Genomic DNA, 19,679 nt, shown 5'->3' with positions numbered 1-19,679 from the left:
ACAGAGACAATGTGGGCGGTCCATCAAGGCAGAGAGAAAAATCTGCCTGGAGTAGGTCAGTGCTGGATGAAAGGCTCAAACAACTGGAGTCATGTAAGTCATTTAAGCTGCTCATGTCAGCAGGCAACAAGGACACGGCTGTGCAATTAGTAAAGGCGTTATACCAGCGAAATAGGGAGCCGCGTTGGTACAAGTAGACATGCTTGAATGGAGGAGGGTGTTTTCTAAGAGCTTTGACGCCACAAAGATATTCCACAATATTGCTGTCAAGAAGATCCCTCAATATTCTGGCTTTGGTTTTTTATAGTGAAGCAAATAAAGCTGCGCCAGTGTGTGTTTTTACACGGCGTGTCGGTATTCCACAACTAGTAGCATGACGTATAACACAACACAGTGTCAGCATCTATGGTGACGTATAACATGCTATACATCAGAAATACGATTCCCCTGATCATACAAAACAAAAACGGCAGGTGAAATGAGCATTCGGGTGCTTTTGTTAGCTGTGCACATTTATACCACTCTTCCAAACACAAGCAAAGTGATCAGAAACATATTGGAGGAGATGGCATGCGGACCTTAGATGCTGCAGGCGGAGACGTTTGAATTCACGCTGGTCTCAGAAAGAAGAAATATCAAAAACTATACAGACACTGATGGCACCTCTGTTACTGTTAATCGTTCTGGCTCAGAGGTGGAACAACACAGACCCACTGTTCCGCATTCGGACGTTTTATACGGAATGCGAGGTGGAATAAAGGTGTAAGATTCCCGCCGTGAACAGGCTGCGTAAAAGGGGCTTTAGATACTGCACACGTTACAGACGGAAGTCAGGTCAGAACATGAAGGACCATCTGATAAGTGTGTTTTGAGCCTTTGTGCTAGACGTGCTATAAAAGATAAAGTCTCTACATCACTGGTGCCATGGTGGCGGCCCGCGGGCCGGATCCGGCCCGAATGAACATCTAATCCGGCCCCCTTGCTGATGGCCCTCTAATCGTTCGGCCGGCAGAGAGCCATCAATGTCTGCCGCACCCCATCGAACAATTATTACAGAACAATTGCCTGTCTTTCACTGCCGATCGCATTGACGTCAGAGGCGGAGATTTGCCTGATGGCGCCTGCCATTTGCATCGGTCCAATTCGCGCCACAGACTGTTTAAAATTATCTGAAAATGACATCCACCAGGGCCTTCCCTATCACACCGATGTGCGTTGGTTGAGCCGAGGCGCAGTGCTCAAACGGTTCTACAAATTGCGCAAAGAGATAGCCGAGTTCATGCAGGCGAAAGGAGGGCCTGTGGAGGAATTGGACGACACCGAATGGACCAGGGACCTTGCCTTTTTAGTGGACATTACCGAACACCTGAACTTATTGAATGTTAATATGCAAGGTCGCAACAAACTCGTTACCGAGTATTACGACGGTGTCCGTGCGTTTCAACGTAAACTTGCGTTATTGAAGGCACAGCTCTGTCAGCGCAATGCAGCCCACTTCCCCTGTTTGAAATCTCTGTCTGTCAGTCATCAGAGCATGGACAAGTATGCAAACTTGCTTTCCGGTCTCATGCACGAGTTTGCCAATCGATTCACGGTTTTCACTGAACTGGAAAAGGACTTTGCGTTTTTTTGGCTCTCCATTCACCACGGATGCTTCCGAGGTCCCCGAGGCGATGCAAATGGAACTGATAGACTTGCAATGCTGCACGCGGTTGAAGGACATGTACAAATCTGTTGGTATTGAATCATTCTACCAATTGTTGCCACCTGAGTACCCGACTATCACTGCATTTGCAGGTACTGTAAAATACTCTGTATGTTTGGGACAACATGTTTATGTGAGCAGGCATTTTCAGTTATGAATATTAATAAATCGAAAATGCGCAATCGTATGACACATGGACATCTCAATGATGTCATGAAAATAGCCACGGCCCAGAGCCTGTCCCCCAATGTGGACAAGCTGGTGAAAAATAAAAGGCTTCTGGCTTCGACATGTAAAATGTAGCTGGCTTGTCTGCCCATGTAACATAGTGCTGTGAAGTAATGATTGGGAGGGTATGTTTGTGGGAGTGGGAGTTTGTGGGAGTTGTTTAAGTTAATGTACCATCTGTTATTTATGTCTTTTTATTATTAAGTTCTAGTGAATATTTAGTCACTTGGCCTGTTGGTGGAGTACTTAACCTTGGCACATCTTTTGACTTCTTTAGGGCTACTTAGGGCCATCTTTTTTAATTGGCCTAATTAGGCCTGTGTATTGACATGGTTTTATGTGCAAGTTGTCAATAAATCTGATCAAAGTAATTTACAGTTTAGTTGTGTTTTTATGTGTCCTTGTCCATTTTGTTGTTTTTTTATTATTTAAAAAAAACAAACATTTATAAATAATATTTATATTCATAAATGATATCAAATAGTATGTCTATTTGTTTAGTGTTTGGTCTTGTCACGCCGGTAATGCGGCCCCCTGAGGTCCCACTTGAAAACAATCTGGCCCCCTGACCAATTTCACCCTGGCACCCCTGCTCTACATGCTGAGCTGTGCTTACCATATACATGCTAAACTGGGGACTTGTAGGAACATATGGGAAAATGCTTCCCGTGAATAATAAACTGCCAGGCAGGAAAGCAGTTTTTACTTTATATGGTGGCTGTTTGAACTCGTGCTGTGATGAACTACAGGTTTAGCTCCTCGACAAAAAATTAGTGAAGGTTTAACTACAGATAGTTTACTACAGAAAGGCCCACACAAACACATGAAGACTGAACAGCGATGAGTCATCCCTTCCCTTCCCTTCCATTCTCAGTGGAATAGCTAGTGGTCTTTGAACACTTTGTGACCTCTATGGCACTCATTCTGGAACAGATGAAGGAAGACAGTGCGAGAGAGAGAGAGAGCATGAGGAAGGCAGGGGGATCCTGTTATTCATGGAGGCTGTAAAGCACATTCCCACAAGAACTGTGTTAAAAATGCATTTTGAATACTGTAAATATGGCAACAGTCGACTCTGTGTGTGTGTGTGTGTGTGTGTGTGTGTGTGTGTGTGTGTGTGTGTGTAAAAGAGAGAGACAGAGACAATGAAATAGCCTGCAGATAAAGAACCTTCAGACAGCAGAAAATAAAGAGACCCGAGAGCTTTTTGTTTTAAAGGAAAGAACAGCCAATAAAATTAATTGTTTACATACCAGTACAAGTCAGTGGATCTAACAGACAGTTCTTCGTTTCTACACATGTAAATCATAATGACAGATAGGAAATTCTGCCTTTCTCCTTAAATAAACAGCATCCAGTGCTAAAAGTTAGCCACCTGGCAGTGATTTAACCGAGTCGGATAATTCCACAGAGCTGAAGGCATCGTTGCGCCCGATGAGATTGAGACTTGATGAGACGAGCGTGCTTTAGGCTTTTGGCACGGGCTGACAGGGACAATTCTGCCGACGCAAAGAGATAAGACTGCTTTGAAGACAGTCCTGAGAAAGAATGTGGCATGGAATTACCATTTTCCCAAACTAATGCCACTCACTGGAGATGAACAAAGACCTTTCAGTACATAAAGTCCCTGAGCCTCAAGAACGTCTCTTCAATTAAATCCTAAGAGGGAAATAAACAGGAGGACTAAGAAAAGGTGCTTCTGGAACTTACTGTAGGGTGTGAGCTCAAAATGAATATAAAGACGGTCATGTTTGTTGATGTTTACAGAGACGACACACAACTGGCTTCACTATAATTGCCTCCGCTCTGTAAAAGCTCTCCTTCGACATTCTTTAGTGAACACCCCCCACCCCCGGCTTCACACGAAACAAAAACAAACTCCACAGTAGGTCCTTGCATTAGGCATGTCAGATGGAGCAGTAGAATCTGTGTTGACTGAAGCTGGTACTAATGAAACCACTCAAGCGTCTCACTTCCTAACTCACAAAACACTCCAAATAAATAAATAAATATATAAATCTCATCTCATTATCTCTAGCTGCTTTATCCTGTTCTCCAGGGTCGCCTATCCCAGCTGACTACGGGCGAAAGGCGGGGTACACCCTGGACAAGTCGCCAGGTCATCACAGGGCTGACACATAGACACAGACAACCATTCACACCCACATTCACACCTACGGTCAATTTAGAGTCACCAGTTAACCTAACCTGCATGTCTTTGGGGGAAACCGGAGCACCCGGAGGAAACCCACGCGGACACGGCGAGAACATGCAAACTCCGCACAGAAAGGCCCTCGGCGGCCACGGGGCTCGAACCCGGACCTTCTTGCTGTGAGGCGACAGCGCTAACCACTACACCACCGTGCCGCCCCTAAATAAATAAATAAATGTAATATTTCGCATTGAACACTCTGCTGCCTGCTTTCATTTCTCACTGTTCTTTAAACATTATCATGCAAATTTAGAGAAAGATTTAATTGGCCTTTCACTCATTCGTTCGTTCGTTCGTTCTTTATTTGCCGTAATTGGTTAGAAATTAAACGCTGGACAGCTTATACTCCCAATGCATTTGAGGATGATTCATTCACTCGCTGTCTTTCAGGAGCCGCTTTATCCTGGTCAGAGTTACAATGGATCTGGAGCCTATCACCATACATTATACACCATGGCTGGGACACCAGTCTTCGCAGATTTGATTTTGTAAATTCCAATCCCACTCACTGCTGCAGAAAGTTTGAACAATCCTGCTTGCTCCTACAGTTATTCATTTCTAAAGAACTTACTTAGTTCAATTTCCCGAAATATAAGCAAATCGCTAATTTAACCCACAGTGACCATAAACGGGATAAAGGAATGAATAAAGTTAAATGAAATGTAAGAATTGTCTGCTCATGTGAGATTTTTGTTGGGTCCATGGGATTCCAGTCTTCAGAAAAGCTCGGTTGTCTGTACAAAATTAAAATTTGACTCAGCTTGGTACATACTACACGTTTTGAAGTAGGAGCTGGCAATCTTTTGTTGCTGTCTATTCAAATAATATAAGACGAGTCATTGGTATGACTCATCTCGGACTTGTTCCACTACAATTTAAACTAAACTACAAGTTAATGTACGACAAGTCGAGTTTGAGGTCAGCGTCATCGATAGGAATGTTACAGCCACCAACAAGTCTTACTCCTTCTTGTTACTAAGTTGTATGCCAGAAATATCCTTACATTATACAGTACCAGGGTGGCACAGTGGTATAGTGGTTAGCACTGTCGCCTCACAGCGAGAAGGTTCTGGGTTCGAGTCCAGTGGCCGATGGGGGCCTTTCTGTGCGGAGTTTGCATGTTCTCCCCGTGTCTGTGTAGGTTTCCTCCGGGTGCTCCGGTTTCCCCCACAGTCCAAAGACATGCAGGTTAGGTTAATTGGTGACTCTAAATTGACCGTAGGTGTGAATGTGAGTGTGAATGGTTGTTTGTCTCTGTGTCAGCCCTGTGATGATCTAGCGACTTGTCCAGGGTGTACCCCGCCTTTCGCCCGTAGTCAGATGGGATAGGCTCCAGCTTGCCTGCGACCCTGTAGAACAGGATAAGCGGCTACAGATAATGGAGGGATGGATGGATGGATATACAGTACCAGACAAAAGTTTAGGCACACCTTCTAATTCGATAGTTTTTCTTTACTTTTATTAATTAAAAGACACTTCATGTCTTAAAGTAATGATGGATGTCATTTCTCTTTATTTAGTTGAGCAGTTCTTGACATAATATGGATTACTACAGTTGTGGAATAGGGATATTTACTGTATTTGTATTATACACTACCGTTCAAAAGTTTGGGGTCACCCAGACAATTTTGTGTTTTCCATGAAAAGTCACTTTTATTTACCACCATAAGTTGTAAAATGAATAGAAAATATAGTCAAGACATTTTTCTGGCCATTTTGAGCATTTAATTGACCCCACAAATGTGATGCTCCAGAAACTCAATCTGCTCAAAGGAAGGTCAGTTTTATAGCTTCTCTAAAGAGCTCAACTGTTTTCAGCTGTGCTAACATGATTGTACAAGGGTTTTCTAATCATCCATTAGCCTTCTGAGGCAATGAGCAAACACATTGTACCATTAGAACACTGGAGTGAGAGTTGCTGGAAATGGGCCTCTATACACCTATGGAGATATTGCACCAAAAACCAGACATTTGCAGCTAGAATAGTCATTTACCACATTAGCAATGTATAGAGTGGATTTCTGATTAGTTTAAAGTGATCTTCGTTGAAAAGAACAGCGCTTTTCTTTCAAAAATAAGGACATTTCAAAGTGACCCCAAACTTTTGAACGGTAGTGTATACTGTTTACTGTTTGATCTCAGACACATTAAGAAGGCAATAAATTGCACTAATTAACTTTTGACAAGGCAGCTGTTAATTGAAAAGCATTCCAGGTGACGACCTCATGAAGCTGGTTAAGAGAATGCCAATAGTGTGCAAAGCGTCATCAAGGTAAACGCTGGCTACTTTGAAGAATCTCAAATATGAAACATATTCTGCTTTTTTAAACATGTTTTTGATTACCACATGTTACTTCATAATTTTGATGTCTTCAGTTTTGTTCTACAATATAGAAAATAGTCAAAATACAGACAAACCTATGGATTAGCATGTCCAGACTTTGGACTGATACTGTACTTCAAAACAGGACAGAAACTACTGAAGAAAAACCTATTTCAGACGACATGTGACCTGCTTGTGCACTCAACCCTGTTTGGATCAAGTCATCTGCTGCATCAATTTAATCTGCTGGTTACAACAATACTTACATATGTCCTATTGTTTTTATCTATCTATCTATCTATCTATCTATCTATCTATCTATCTATCTATCTATCTATCTATCTATCTATCTATCTATCTATCTATCTTCCGTTCAATACTGCCACTTTTGCACAGTTTTTAATCTTCATTTATCACAATTCTAAGCGGCTACAGATAAGGGATGGATGGATATCACAATTCTTGTTTTTAGCACTATTAATGCACATTCACCTGCACAAAGCACATATATAGATATTTTTTATCGTTACATTTTTATCTGTATATTGTATAGTCCGCTTGTTCTTGGGATACTTTTTTTTTAAATTCTGTTTTATATTGTACAGTGTGTCTTTTTCTTTTCGCAAGTCTGATAACTTGCTGCTGCAACAAAACAATTTCCCAGTTTCGGATCAATAAAGTAAATCAATCAATCTATCTACAAGCATTCAATTCCTTGTTCTTGAAACACTACGCCAACAAGAATCCCAGATGGATGCAGAGAACCTGAACCCCACTTAGTGGTGGAGCTATTAAAAAATAATAATTAATTTAAAAAAAAAAACACACAAACTCCATTACACTGATTAAAAAAAGGAAAATCTGTTCTTACTAACCAACAAGAAATATCAACTATAATAGAGTAACTTTAATACTGCAGCATTTGACTTTTTCAATGAAATCTCCACCATGTCTGTCACAATAAAGTTAAGAATTCAGTGTTTATCTCCACTACTCAGAAAACAAAATACTTTTTATTCATTATAAATTCTTGACTAAAATAGTTACTTGAGTTAAAAGGAATATTACTATCTCGCTATGGAAGATGGAGATAAACCAATGGATTTGCTACTTGTTGCTGATGGCCTGCATTGCTGCTGTGACGAGATAAACGTATAAGAGGAGAGGTGGTCAGAGATGCACTGTTAAAGCTCCTGTCAGTTTCCACCTCTTCACATACTGCTAGTGACCAATTACTGAAGAAGTGAGCCCCTAGACATTTTGATTTTGTGAAGTGACTTTTTCCAACTGCATACAAGGAATTATCCATCCATCCATTATCCGTATAGCCGCTTAACCTGTGCAGGGTCGCGGGCAAGCTGGAGCCTATCCCAGCTGACTACGGGCGAAAGGCGGGGTACACCCTGGACAAGTCGCCAGGTCATCACAAGGCTGATACATAGAGACAAACAACCATTCACACTCACATTCACACCTACGGTCAATTTAGAACCACCATTTAACCTAACCTGCATGTCTTTGGACTGTGGGGGAAACCGGAGCACCCGGAGGAAACCCACGCGCACACGGGGAGAACATGCAAACTCCACACAGAAAGGCCCCTGTCAGCCGCTGGACTCGAACCCAGAACCTTCTTGCTGTGAGGCGACAGTGCTAACCACGGTGCCGCCTTACAAGGAATTATCCTGTGCTCTAACCTTATCAGGCGTACATATCCTTAGGAAGGTGCAAAAGAAGAGCTCAGGAAGGTTAACCTTCCAACAACTGTTAAAAACACTGTCTATTCATGGTACATCCAAGTGTGTGTGTGTGTGTGTGTGTGTGTGTGTGTGTGTGTGTGTGTGAGACAGAGAGTAAACAGCCTTGTTAAAATCATATGGGTCACACACTGAAATACCAATTAATTCAAAATTAAAATGTCAACATGTCTTCAATATAAATGATAAAACAAAAACAAAACAGCAAGAAATAATTAAATCTATTGTGAAATTCAAGAAATAAGCATTACTAAACTCTATTATAAAATATTTTATCATTATTATTTCAAAATTACTTTTCTGAAAACGTCAGAAATAAATGAAGCAATAAAAATCCTTTCAATGCCCTTTTTCCTAGCTGACATTCATAAGTCACACCAACACTTATTTCATCCTCTTGTAATGTTAGCACAACACAATGGGGTAGTGACTGGATAATCCTTTGCTCTCAATTATTTTGCCTGGAGCTGACAGGATATTTCGAGAAAAGATGTGTGGCAAAATTATGCTCGCTTTCAGGCACATGGAAGACTTCAGAGAACTCTGCGATTTGACGCTTTCTTTCACTGAACAAACAGATAAGACAGGATTTAACAGCTGATGCTAATTTGTTCGAAATGCTTGAGCAGATACATGCTTTTCTAGATACAGTGTCTTGCAAAAGTATTCATCCTCCTTGGTGTTTGTCCTGTTTTGTCGCATTACAAGATGGAATTAAAATGGATTTTTGGGGGGTTAGCAACATTTGATTTACACAACATGCCTACCACTTTAAAGGTGAACATTGTTGTTTTATTGTGACACAAACAATAATTAAGATGAAAAAACAGAAATCTGGAGTGTGCATAGCTATTCACCCCCAAAGTTAATACTTTGTAGAGCCACCTTTTGCTGCAATTCTAGCTGCAAGTCTCTTGGGGTATGTCTCTATTAGCTTAGCACATCTAACCACTGGGATTTTTGCCCATTCCTCAAGGCAAAACTGCTCCAACTCCTTCAAGTTAGATGAACTTGGTGCACAGCAATCTTCAAGTTATGCCACAGATTCTCAATTGGATTGAGGTCTGGTCTTTGATTAGGCCATTCCAAGACATTTAAATGCTTCCCCTTAAACAACTCCAGTGTAGCTTTAGCAGTATGTTTAGGGTCGTTGTCCTGCTGGAATGTGAACCTTTGTCTCAGTCTCAAACCTCTGGCCGACTCAAACAGGTTTTCCTCCAGAATTGCCATGCATTTAGTTTTATCCATCTTTCCTTCAATCTGGACCAGCTTTCCTGTCCCTGCAGATGAAAAATATCCCCACAGCATGATGCTGCCACCACCATGCTTCACTGTAGGAATGGTGTTCTCAGGGTGTCGGGTTTGCACCACACATGGCATCTTTCATAATGGCCAAAAAGTTCAATTTTAGTCTCATCTGACCAGAGAATCTTCTTCCACGTGTTTGGGGAGTCTGCCGCATGCTGTTGGGCAAACTCTAAACGCGTTTTCTTTTTTTTTTCTTTAAGCAATGGCTTTTTTCCGGCCACTCTTCCATAAAGCCCTGCTCTGTGGCGTGTACGGCTTAAAGTGGTCCTATGGACAGATACTCCCATCTCCGCTGTGGATCTTTGCAGCTCCTTCAGTGTTATCGTTGGTGTCTTTGTTGCATCTCTGATTAATGCCCTTCTTGCCTGGTCTGTGAGTTTTGGTGTGTCTGTTGTCAGGTTTGTAGTGGTGCCATATTCTTTCCATTTTGCTATAATGGATTTAATGGTGCTCTGTGGGATATTCAAAGTTTGGGATATTTTTTATAACCCAACCCTGATCTATACTTCTCCACAACTTTGTCTCTGACCTGTTTGGAGTGCTCCTTGGTTTTCATGTTGCTTGCTTAGTAGTGTTGCAGAGTCAGGGTCCTTCCAGAACAGGCTAATTTATACAGACATCATGTGACAGATCATGTGACACTTCAGTTGCACACAGGTGGATCTTAATCAACTAATTATGTGACTTATGAAGTGAATTGGTTGGACCGGTTCTTATTTAAGGGTTTCATACGAAAGGGTGTGAATACCTTTGCACACTCCAGATTTCTGTTTTTCATCTTAATTATTGTTTGTGTCACAATTAAATTTTTTTTTGCACCTTTAAAGTTGTAGGCATGTTGTGTAAATCAAATGGTGCTAACCCTCCGAAAATCCATTTTAATTCCATCCTGTAATGCGACAAAACAGGACAAACACCAAGGGGGGGAATACTTTTGCAAGACACTGTATAGGTCTAGACACTGACGATGAAGGTGTCTTTTGGTTAAGACTGACTGAGCACTGGCTTTGTGTGGAAGATGCCCACGAGGAAATCTTGTCAAGCACAGCGTGCAGGCCGTCTGGCTCTGGGAATTCCAGGTAAAATGCTCAACATATTTGTGTTGTCTGGTTACCCAACCCAGGGAATGACTTGCTGGAGAAGTTGCTTTGTCCTGAATGTGTAGGCAACCAATGATCTCTTGCCCACTCACACTGGTGTTGACTGAATTATGACAACAGAATGAAATAAAGGTTTCAATATGAAGTAAAAGTATCATTTTGAAACGGAAAAGGCCATTTATGAAATAAAACCTGTTACGATGAATTAAAAAGGAGCTGAAATGTGATAGTGAAAATGAGTATTATAACAATATAACAACAACAATATTTATTGGATTATTTCACAATATATTTACTCATTCATGTTTTAATTGCTGCATTTATTCATGTCATGTTTATGTATTTAATTCTGAACAAAATGGTTTTCCAAAACACACAGACTGGACACAGTGTTTGCAAATCACTAAATATCTCCTTCTCAAACCCTAAAAGAAAGCAAAGCAAGCTAACAAAGATCTTTTTCTTCTACTGGTGTGCTGAACATTGTACAACAACGTTCCTCTTTCAAAGCAGAAGTTTCTAGTGATGCTTTTATGTCTCACAATTAAGTTTCTTCCTTTCAGACACTTTTCGCTAACAGCAGCCATAAGACATGGAAAACGTGACTCTGAAGTTGTTTCGCCCCACTTCCTTATTTCTTCTACATGATGCGCAAAAAAGGGGATCACTTCCATAATTTGTGATAAATACAAACTCTGGTCTCATGAGCTTTGGGTTTATTGCAGGAACTAGGAGGCGGAACAATAATCCTAGTGTAATTAGTGAAGAGTGCACTGGAGTCTATTACGACAGTTTAGGAAAAGACAAACGTTTCAAAAATGCTCAGAGCAGGCTGTCGGACCCAGACACAATGTCTGTGTTGTTTTCACACACAAAAAAAAGTCAATGACACATACTGACTAAGCGTTAATGAAAGAGTGTGATGGAGATGACAGGATGGGGCCATTTCACAATGTTGAAAGATCACTCTTGAAAACCAAAGAAAAACACACAGGGGAACGCAGCCAAATTCCCAACACTTTGAGCCAACTTGTCTGGAGGAGAGAAAAAGTCTAAAAGTCATGTACCAGTTTTCTTATTTGATTAAGAACTGCGGTAATTCCACAGCACCAACAAACATGCACACAAAGCTACTGTACCCTTGCTGAAACCCAATTATCAATTCTTTTTTTTTAAATAGTATTTAATCTCCAAACCCATTTGGTTATATTATTGGCATATCAAAAGAATATTTAAAAGTAAAAAAAGAAACTGTTATCCTTTAAAAAAAAAATCTATACAGCCTTTCGATTTCATTAAATCAGTGAAATTTAGTTCCTTCTGAAATTTGGTCATTGTGATGTGTTTGTTTCTGCAATATCTCAAAAACACACACACAAAACAGGCCATTCTGTGGCTGGGAAGTTATTTAATTTCAGGGGATTCCCTAACAAATAATGTGCACGAAATCACTCGCTTCGCGGAGTCAAGCAGACAGACGAAGTCCAGTGTGCGCATGCGCAGGTTTACCTGTGTCGTCTTCTTTTCCTTCTTCTTTTGGATTTTACAGCAGCTGGTATCCACAGTGTTGCATTAGATTAGATTAAATTAGATAAAACTTTATTGATCCCTTTGGGCGGGTTCCCTCAGGGAAATTAAGATTCCAGCATCATTACAGATAAACAGAGAAAATAAATAGAGAAAACTTCTAGATAAATTAAAATAAATTATTTACATATACAAATATAAAAAGAATAAGATATGGGGAAGAGGGGGGAAGGAGGGGGGAGAAAAAAGGGGGGGTGGCGGCAGGAGAGATATTGCACTTTATATTGCACATTATATTGCACATTGTCCGGTATTGCTTATTGTTAGGCTAGGCTACTGCTCCTTCCCATCCTCTGTCCTCCTATTACCCCTCCTCCCCCCAGAGAGGAGTTGTACAGTTTGATGGCATGAGGGACAAAGGTGTTTTTAAGTCTGTTCGTCCTGCACTTGGGAAGGAGCATTCTGTCACTGAACAGGCTCCTCTGGTTGCTGATGACGGTGTGCAGAGGGTGACTGGCATCGTCCATGATGTTCAATAGTTTGTCCATAGATCTCTTCTCCCCCAGCCCCCATCACACCACGGTGCCCCCAGCACACCACGGTGTAAAACAGGACACTGGCGACCACAGACTGACAGAACATCCACAGGAGTTTCCTGCAGATGTTAAAGGACCGCAGCCTCCTAAGGAAGTATAGCCTGCTCTGTCCCTTCCTGTATAAGTGTTTGGTGTTGCAAGTCCAGTCCAGCTTGCTGTCCAGCCACAGCCCGAGGTACTTGTAAGAATCCACAGCCTCCACCTCGACTCCCTCGATCAGAACTGGTCGTGACCTTGGTCTGGACCTCCCAAAGTCAATGACCAGCTCCTTGGTCTTCAAGGTGTTGAGCTGCAGATGATTCCTGTTGCACCACACAGCAAAGTCCCTCACCAGGCTCCTATACTCCTCCTCTCTGTTGTCACTGATACACCCAATGATGGCTGGGTCATTGGCAAACTTCTGAATGTGACACAGCTCCGAGTTGTAGCAGAAGTCCGCGGTGTACAGGGTGAAGAGAAGAGGGGCCAGCACCATGCCCTGGGGTGCTCCGGTGCTGCTAATCACAGTGTCAGACGTGATGTCCTTCAGCCTGACGTACTGCAGCCTGTCAGTGAGGTAGCTAGAGATCCAGGTGACCAGGCAGGGGTCCACTCGCATCCTGTTCAGTTTGTTCTGAAGCAATAGGGGCTGGATGGTGTTGAAGGCACTCGAGAAGTCCAAGAAGAGGATCCTCACTGTGCCATTTCCCTTATCCAGATGCGAGTGGGCTCGGTGTAGCAGGTAGAGGATGGCGTCTTCCACACCGACACCTGCCCGGTACACAAACTGCAGACAGTCCTGGGCATGTTGTACCTGGGGTCTGAGGAGGCTGAGGAAGAGCTGCTCCAATGTCTTCATCAGATGTCAAGTGAGTGCCACCGGTCGGAAGTCGTTCAGCTCGCTGGGCCGATTCTTTTTGGGAACTGGAACGATACATGATGTCTTCCAGAGGGTTGGCACTCTCCCCAGCTGCAGGCTGAGGTTGAAGATGCGTCGGAGTGGTTCACCCAGTTCAGCAGCATAGGTCTTCAGTAGTCGGGGACACACCTTGTCCAGGCCTGCTGCTTTCCTGGGGTGAAGCTTCCTCAGTTGACCTCTGACCTGGTCTGCAGTAATGCATGGAGGAGTCTGTGTTGAGGAGGGGGAGGAGGGGGCTGCTGTGATGACTGGGGGGAGGTGTGTTGAGGGAAGAAGGAGAGATGGCTGAAATGAGGGAGAGGGTGGGGGGGACGTGGGCTGGTTGAACCGATTGAAAAAGTCATTCAACTCATTCGCCCTCTCCACTGTCCCCTCAACGACTCTGGTCTTTGTATTGTGGCCTGTGATGGTTTTCACACCTTCCCAGACCTCCCTCATGCTGTTCTCCTTCAGCTTCTGCTCCACCTTTCTCCTGTAGCTGTCCTTAGCTTCCCTCATGCAGCGTTTTACCTCCTGCTGTGCTGCTTTCATTGCCTCCCTATCCCTGCTCCTGAAGGCAGCCTTCTTCCTGTTGAGGACAGCTTTGACTTCCTGTGTTATCCATGGCTTGTTATTAGGGTAACACCATACAGTCTTAGCGGGGGAGACCACGTCTGGACAGAAGTTAAGGTAATCCGTCAGACAGTGTGTCAGCCCCTCTGTGTCCTCACAGTGTGGGCTAAGCAGCACATCCCAGTCCGTGATGTCATAACAATCCCGGAGGGCATCTTCCATTTCAGGGGACCACCTCCTGATGGAGCTAGTTGTTGCAGGCTGCCTTTGAACCAGGGGGGTGTACTTCGGCTGTAGAAGAACCAGGTTGTGGTCAGACTTCCCTAGTGGGGGGAGGGGTGTGACTCTGTATGCATCCCTCACATTAGCATACAGCAAGTCAATTGTCCTGTTGTTCCTTGTTGGACAATCCACAGCCTGGTAAAAAGCAGCCAAAGTAGAGTCCAACGTAGCATGATTAAAGTCCCCAGAAATGATGATAAATGCCTCAGGGTGCTGTGTCTGCCGCCTTGCTGTGACAGAGTGAATCCTCTCACATGCAGTGGCTGCGTCTGCCCTCGGAGGGATGTAAACACAGATGGTGATCACGTGACTGAACTCCCTCGGCAGATAATATGGCCGCAGGCTAACGGCTAGCAGCTCCAAGTCCGGGCAACATAAAACTGTCTTTACGGAGATATGTCCCAGGTTACACCAGCGGTTGTTCACATAAATTACTGCCATCTACAGGTTTACTTTTGACTGTGCACTGACAGTGACATCATTCTGTCGCTAAATGAACAGCCGATCACACCGAGGTGCTTGCCGACCGCCGATATTTATCAGTTTGGTCCTGCGTTTCCTTTCCTTTGCAACATAACATCTTTTCTTTTCGCTTTCTGTTACTGTAGTCGTTACATTCGCATCCTTGATTTTTCTCTCCTGTTTCAAATTTGTATCCCACAATGCCTTGCGCGAACGGGGAAAGCCAACCACGTGATGCATGATGTAGTATCTTGAATTGGGTTGTGGTGAAGCAAGAAGAAACAGCAGCGAATTGAGGGCCATATGGCCCTAAATTCATTAATTGTTCTATTAAAAAAAACTAATAAAATGGGAAGTCTGTGATTTGAATTCAGCAGCTTTTGGTCCACGAAACAAAAATAATTGGGTGTCAGGGAAAATTCTTTTTATAATCTACACTTGAAAAATCTGAAAGGCAGTATAACTTTAAGTATGCAAGAATGCTGAATATCATGGCAATGTAAGATCTGGGTATAAATACAACCCCGATTCCAAAAAAGTTGGTACAAAGTACAAATTGTAAATAAAAACAGAATGCAATGATGTGGAAGTTTCAAAATTCCATATTTTATTCAGAATAGAACATAGATGACATATCAAATGTTTAAACTGAGAAAATGTATCATTTAAAGAGAAAAATTAGGTGATTTTAAATTTCATGACAACAACACATCTCAAAAAAGTTGGGACAAGGCCATGTTTACCACTGTGAGACATCCCCTTTTCTCTTTACAACAGTCTGTAAACATCTGGGGAATGAGGAGACAAGTTGCTCAAGTTTAGGGATAGGAATGTTAACCCATTCTTGTCTAATGTAGGATTCTAGTTGCTCAACTGTCTTAGGTCTTTTTTGTTGTATCTTCCGTTTTATGATGCGCCAAATGTTTTCTATGGGTGAAAGATCTGGACTGCAGGCTGGCCAGTTCAGTACCCGGACCCTTCTTCTACGCAGCCATGATGCTGTAATTGATGCAGTATGTGGTTTGGCATTGTCATGTTGGAAAATGCAAGGTCTTCCCTGAAAGAGACGTCATCTGGATGGGAGCATATGTTGCTCTAGAACCTGGATATACCTTTCAGCATTGATGGTGTCTTTCCAGATGTGTAAGCTGCCCATGCCACACGCACTAATGCAACCCCATACCATCAGAGATGCAGGCTTCTGAACTGAGCGCTGATAACAACTTGGGTCGTCCTTCTCCTCTTTAGTCCGAATGACACGGCGTCCCTGATTTCCATAAAGAACTTCAAATTTTGATTCGTCAGACCACAGAACAGTTTTCCACTTTGCCACAGTCCATTTTAAATGAGCCTTGGCCCAGAGAAGACGTCTGCGCTTCTGGATCATGTTTAGATACGGCTTCTTCTTTGAACTATAGAGTTTTAGCTGGCAACGGCGGATGGCACGGTGAATTGTGTTCACAGATAATGTTCTCTGGAAATATTCCTGAGCCCATTTTGTGATTTCCAATACAGAAGCATGCCTGTATGTGCTGCAGTGCCGTCTAAGGGCCCGAAGATCACGGGCACCCAGTATGGTTTTCCGGCCTTGACCCTTATGCACAGAGATTCTTCCAGATTCTCTGAATCTTTTGATGATATTATGCACTATAGATGATGATATGTTCAAACTCTTTGCAATTTTACACTGTCGAACTCCTTTCTGATATTGCTCCACTATTTGTCGGTGCAGAATTAGGGGGATTGGTGATCCTCTTCCCATCTTTACTTCTGAGAGCCGCTGCCACTCCAAGATGCTCTTTTTATACCCAGTTATGTTAATGACCTATTGCCAATTGACCTAATGAGTTGCAGTTTGGTCCTCCAGCTGTTCCTTTTTTGTACCTTTAACTTTCCAGCCAAGAGGCTGGATGTGTTGCAATAAGATGTGGATGTGGGCAATAAGAATTGCCCCTGTCCCAACTTTTTTGAGATGTGTTGCTGTCATGAAATTTCAAATGAGCCAATATTTGGCATGAAATTTCAAAATGTCTCACTTTCGACATTTGATATGTTGTCTATGTTCTATTGTGAATACAATATCAGTTTTTGAGATTTGTAAATTATTGCATTCCGTTTTTATTTATAATTTGTACTTTGTCCCAACTTTTTTGGAATCGGGGTTGTATGAGGTTGTTTGTTGACAAAACACCTTCACACGCAACAACAAAATGCTTTCAACACAAAGAGATGGGAAATGAGAACTGGTTCCATATTGTCCGATCCATTGGAATCATATGTCTCCGAGGTTTATTAATTCCTTTTATCAATGCCAGCATGTTTTTGTTCAGACAGTTGCACATTGCAAAAACGCATGTGTCATGACGTCAAACTCCGCGCCTATGCTGCTGAAAACTTGCAAAAAGAAGGAGTCATGGTGGAGAGGAAGAAGAGTGGCTTCATTTCAGGAAGAAAGATGACAACAATGCTACTTGCAATGTCTCGAAATGTAAGGGTGGAAATAACATCAATATGTTGAAACATCTTTTGACGTAACATGGGCTAAAATTCCAGCTCTGGCATGTATTTAACTCTACGCACTTCCCGACTAAGCAGCACATCCAATACCGAGGGCAAATCTCCTATATTATAATAGCATCAGTGCAACACAGATTTTATCAATCAGTTTTATATTTGTTTTCCAAGTTATAGCCTTTTAAGACAAGGAGCACGATAATTTATTTAACGTTTGTATGTTATTAGACAGATACTCTACACTGTGGTCAGACTCAGAGATCATAAACCAGCTGTAATGATACTGAAAACCTGTGTAGGCCTACTTTTTTCCCCCCACACAAACTTGATCAGGAATCAATAAAGAATCGGACTGATAGGCAGAATTGATAATGGCACTGGTACCAATAAAATCTTATCAATTCCCATTCCTAGAACTTATAAAGAAACATTACTGCTGTAGATAGGGCTAGTGTGTCCCTGTAAAACAAGCTATAAGAAACTCCAGCATCTACACTCACCGGCCACTTTAATAGGAACTTGTTCTTGAGTCTAAGATTCCTGTTCTTGGCTGGCAGGAGCGGAACCCAATGTGGTCTTCTGCTGTTGCATGCTGAGATGCTTTTCTGCTCACCACGGTTGTAAAGAGTGATTATATGAGTTACTATATCCTTCCTGGTAGCTCAAACCAATCTGGTCATTTTCCTCTGACCTCTCATCAACAAGGCGTTTTCCACCCACAGAACTGTCGCTCACTCAATGTTTTTTGTTTTTCGCACCACTCTGTGTAAACTCGAGACTGTTGTGGTGTGAAAACCCCAGGAGATCAGCAGTTTCTGAAAGACTATGCCACAGTGAAAGTCAGAGATCACAAATTTTCCCAGTCTGATGTTTGAAGTGAACATTAACTGAAGCTCTTGATTTGTAGCTGCGTGATTTCATGCATTGTGCTGCTGTCAAGGGATTGGCTGATTAGAGAACTGCATAAAACAGCAGGTATATGTGTTCCTAATAAAGTGGCTATGATTATAAATAGCCCATTAAGCACAAATCAAGTCTGAAACAACTAAAAATCTGTCAGAAATATGGAACATACTGTTAAATAATAATATGTTACATATATGAGCATCCTGTTATATTCTAAAATCAGGGAATATACACCGCCTTCATAAATATAAGCCTGAGAGTATCTCTGAGTGAACTTAAAGTGTCACCAGATCTGCAGTTAGAAATGTGTTGCTGCCAGGTCAAGACTTCAACAGTTTGTTCAGTGAAAAAGAGTACTATAAGGCCATCCTTTAAAAAAAAAATCCGTTTCCTGTCCACCGGGTGAGCAAAAAAATTTTCAGTCGGGAGGGATTTTTTTATATATATATATATATATATATATATATATATATATATATATATATATGGATGGATAAGAAATCGCAATGCTGTGTTTGCTTTTTCTTTCAGTACTTTTTTATTACAAAAGCAGACACATTTAATAAAATGACAGTTTAATCAAGTGAAACTTGTACAAAAACTTTAAGTTCGCATTTTAAATGCTGACTGCAACATTTGCAAAACTTTTACAAAGGTACTTAAAATGTCTGACACACGGATTTTTGTAGTTCTAAATCGGCCGTTAGGCCTAGTTCGGATGAAATTACACTATTAAAATGATCACTGAATGATTTGTTTTTCTGAATCTTTACTATTTTGTTGTTCGCTAGAATACCATTTTGCGATTTCACACTTAAGCAAATGTTTGAAAACTCCGGATCTCCTTCCTTCATGGTGGCTGCCATTTTTTTGTGCCGCACGGCGCATGCGCAGAGCTGATTCAGTTCAGAGTGCGCGCGCACTCGGCGGAGGCAGTAGTGTGTCGGAGGGAACAGAAGCAGAGATGACGCTTATTTTGTCTCCGGTAAACCAGCCTTCTCTCATTCAATTACGTGCTGGCATCAAAAGACACCGTTGGTTGTAAATGAAACCAAACTGAGTGGTTGGAGTGTATTTTCATACACAAATGGAGAAACGTTCACTGAGTGTTTAATTGTGTAGCCGCCACTGCAGACCGTTGTCGTTGTTAATTCATAGCATGCTCAGTTGCGTGAATGTGTCATGCACCGAAAATAAGAGATTTACAAGCCAGGAACGCCTCATGATGCAATACGCAAGAAAAGAAAGAAGATTTACTGCCATTTTACTTTGTATTTGAGTAAAGTGAATAAATAAATGGTCTGTGGAA

The 19,679-nt window shown here is 42.0% G+C and overlaps 1 protein-coding gene across 3 annotated transcripts in view; it reads right to left on the bottom strand.

Moving 5' to 3' along the window:
* Positions 1–19,679, bottom strand: part of cttnbp2nla (CTTNBP2 N-terminal like a) — a 47,912-nt gene that overhangs the window by 11,617 nt on the left and 16,616 nt on the right. The gene's annotated exons all lie outside the window — the stretch shown is intronic.

Source organism: Neoarius graeffei, chromosome 4 (genome assembly GCF_027579695.1).
Source record: "Neoarius graeffei isolate fNeoGra1 chromosome 4, fNeoGra1.pri, whole genome shotgun sequence".
NCBI lineage: Eukaryota > Metazoa > Chordata > Actinopteri > Siluriformes > Ariidae > Neoarius > Neoarius graeffei.
Note: the sequence above shows the minus strand (reverse complement) of the source record. Positions and strands in the feature narration are given on the sequence as shown.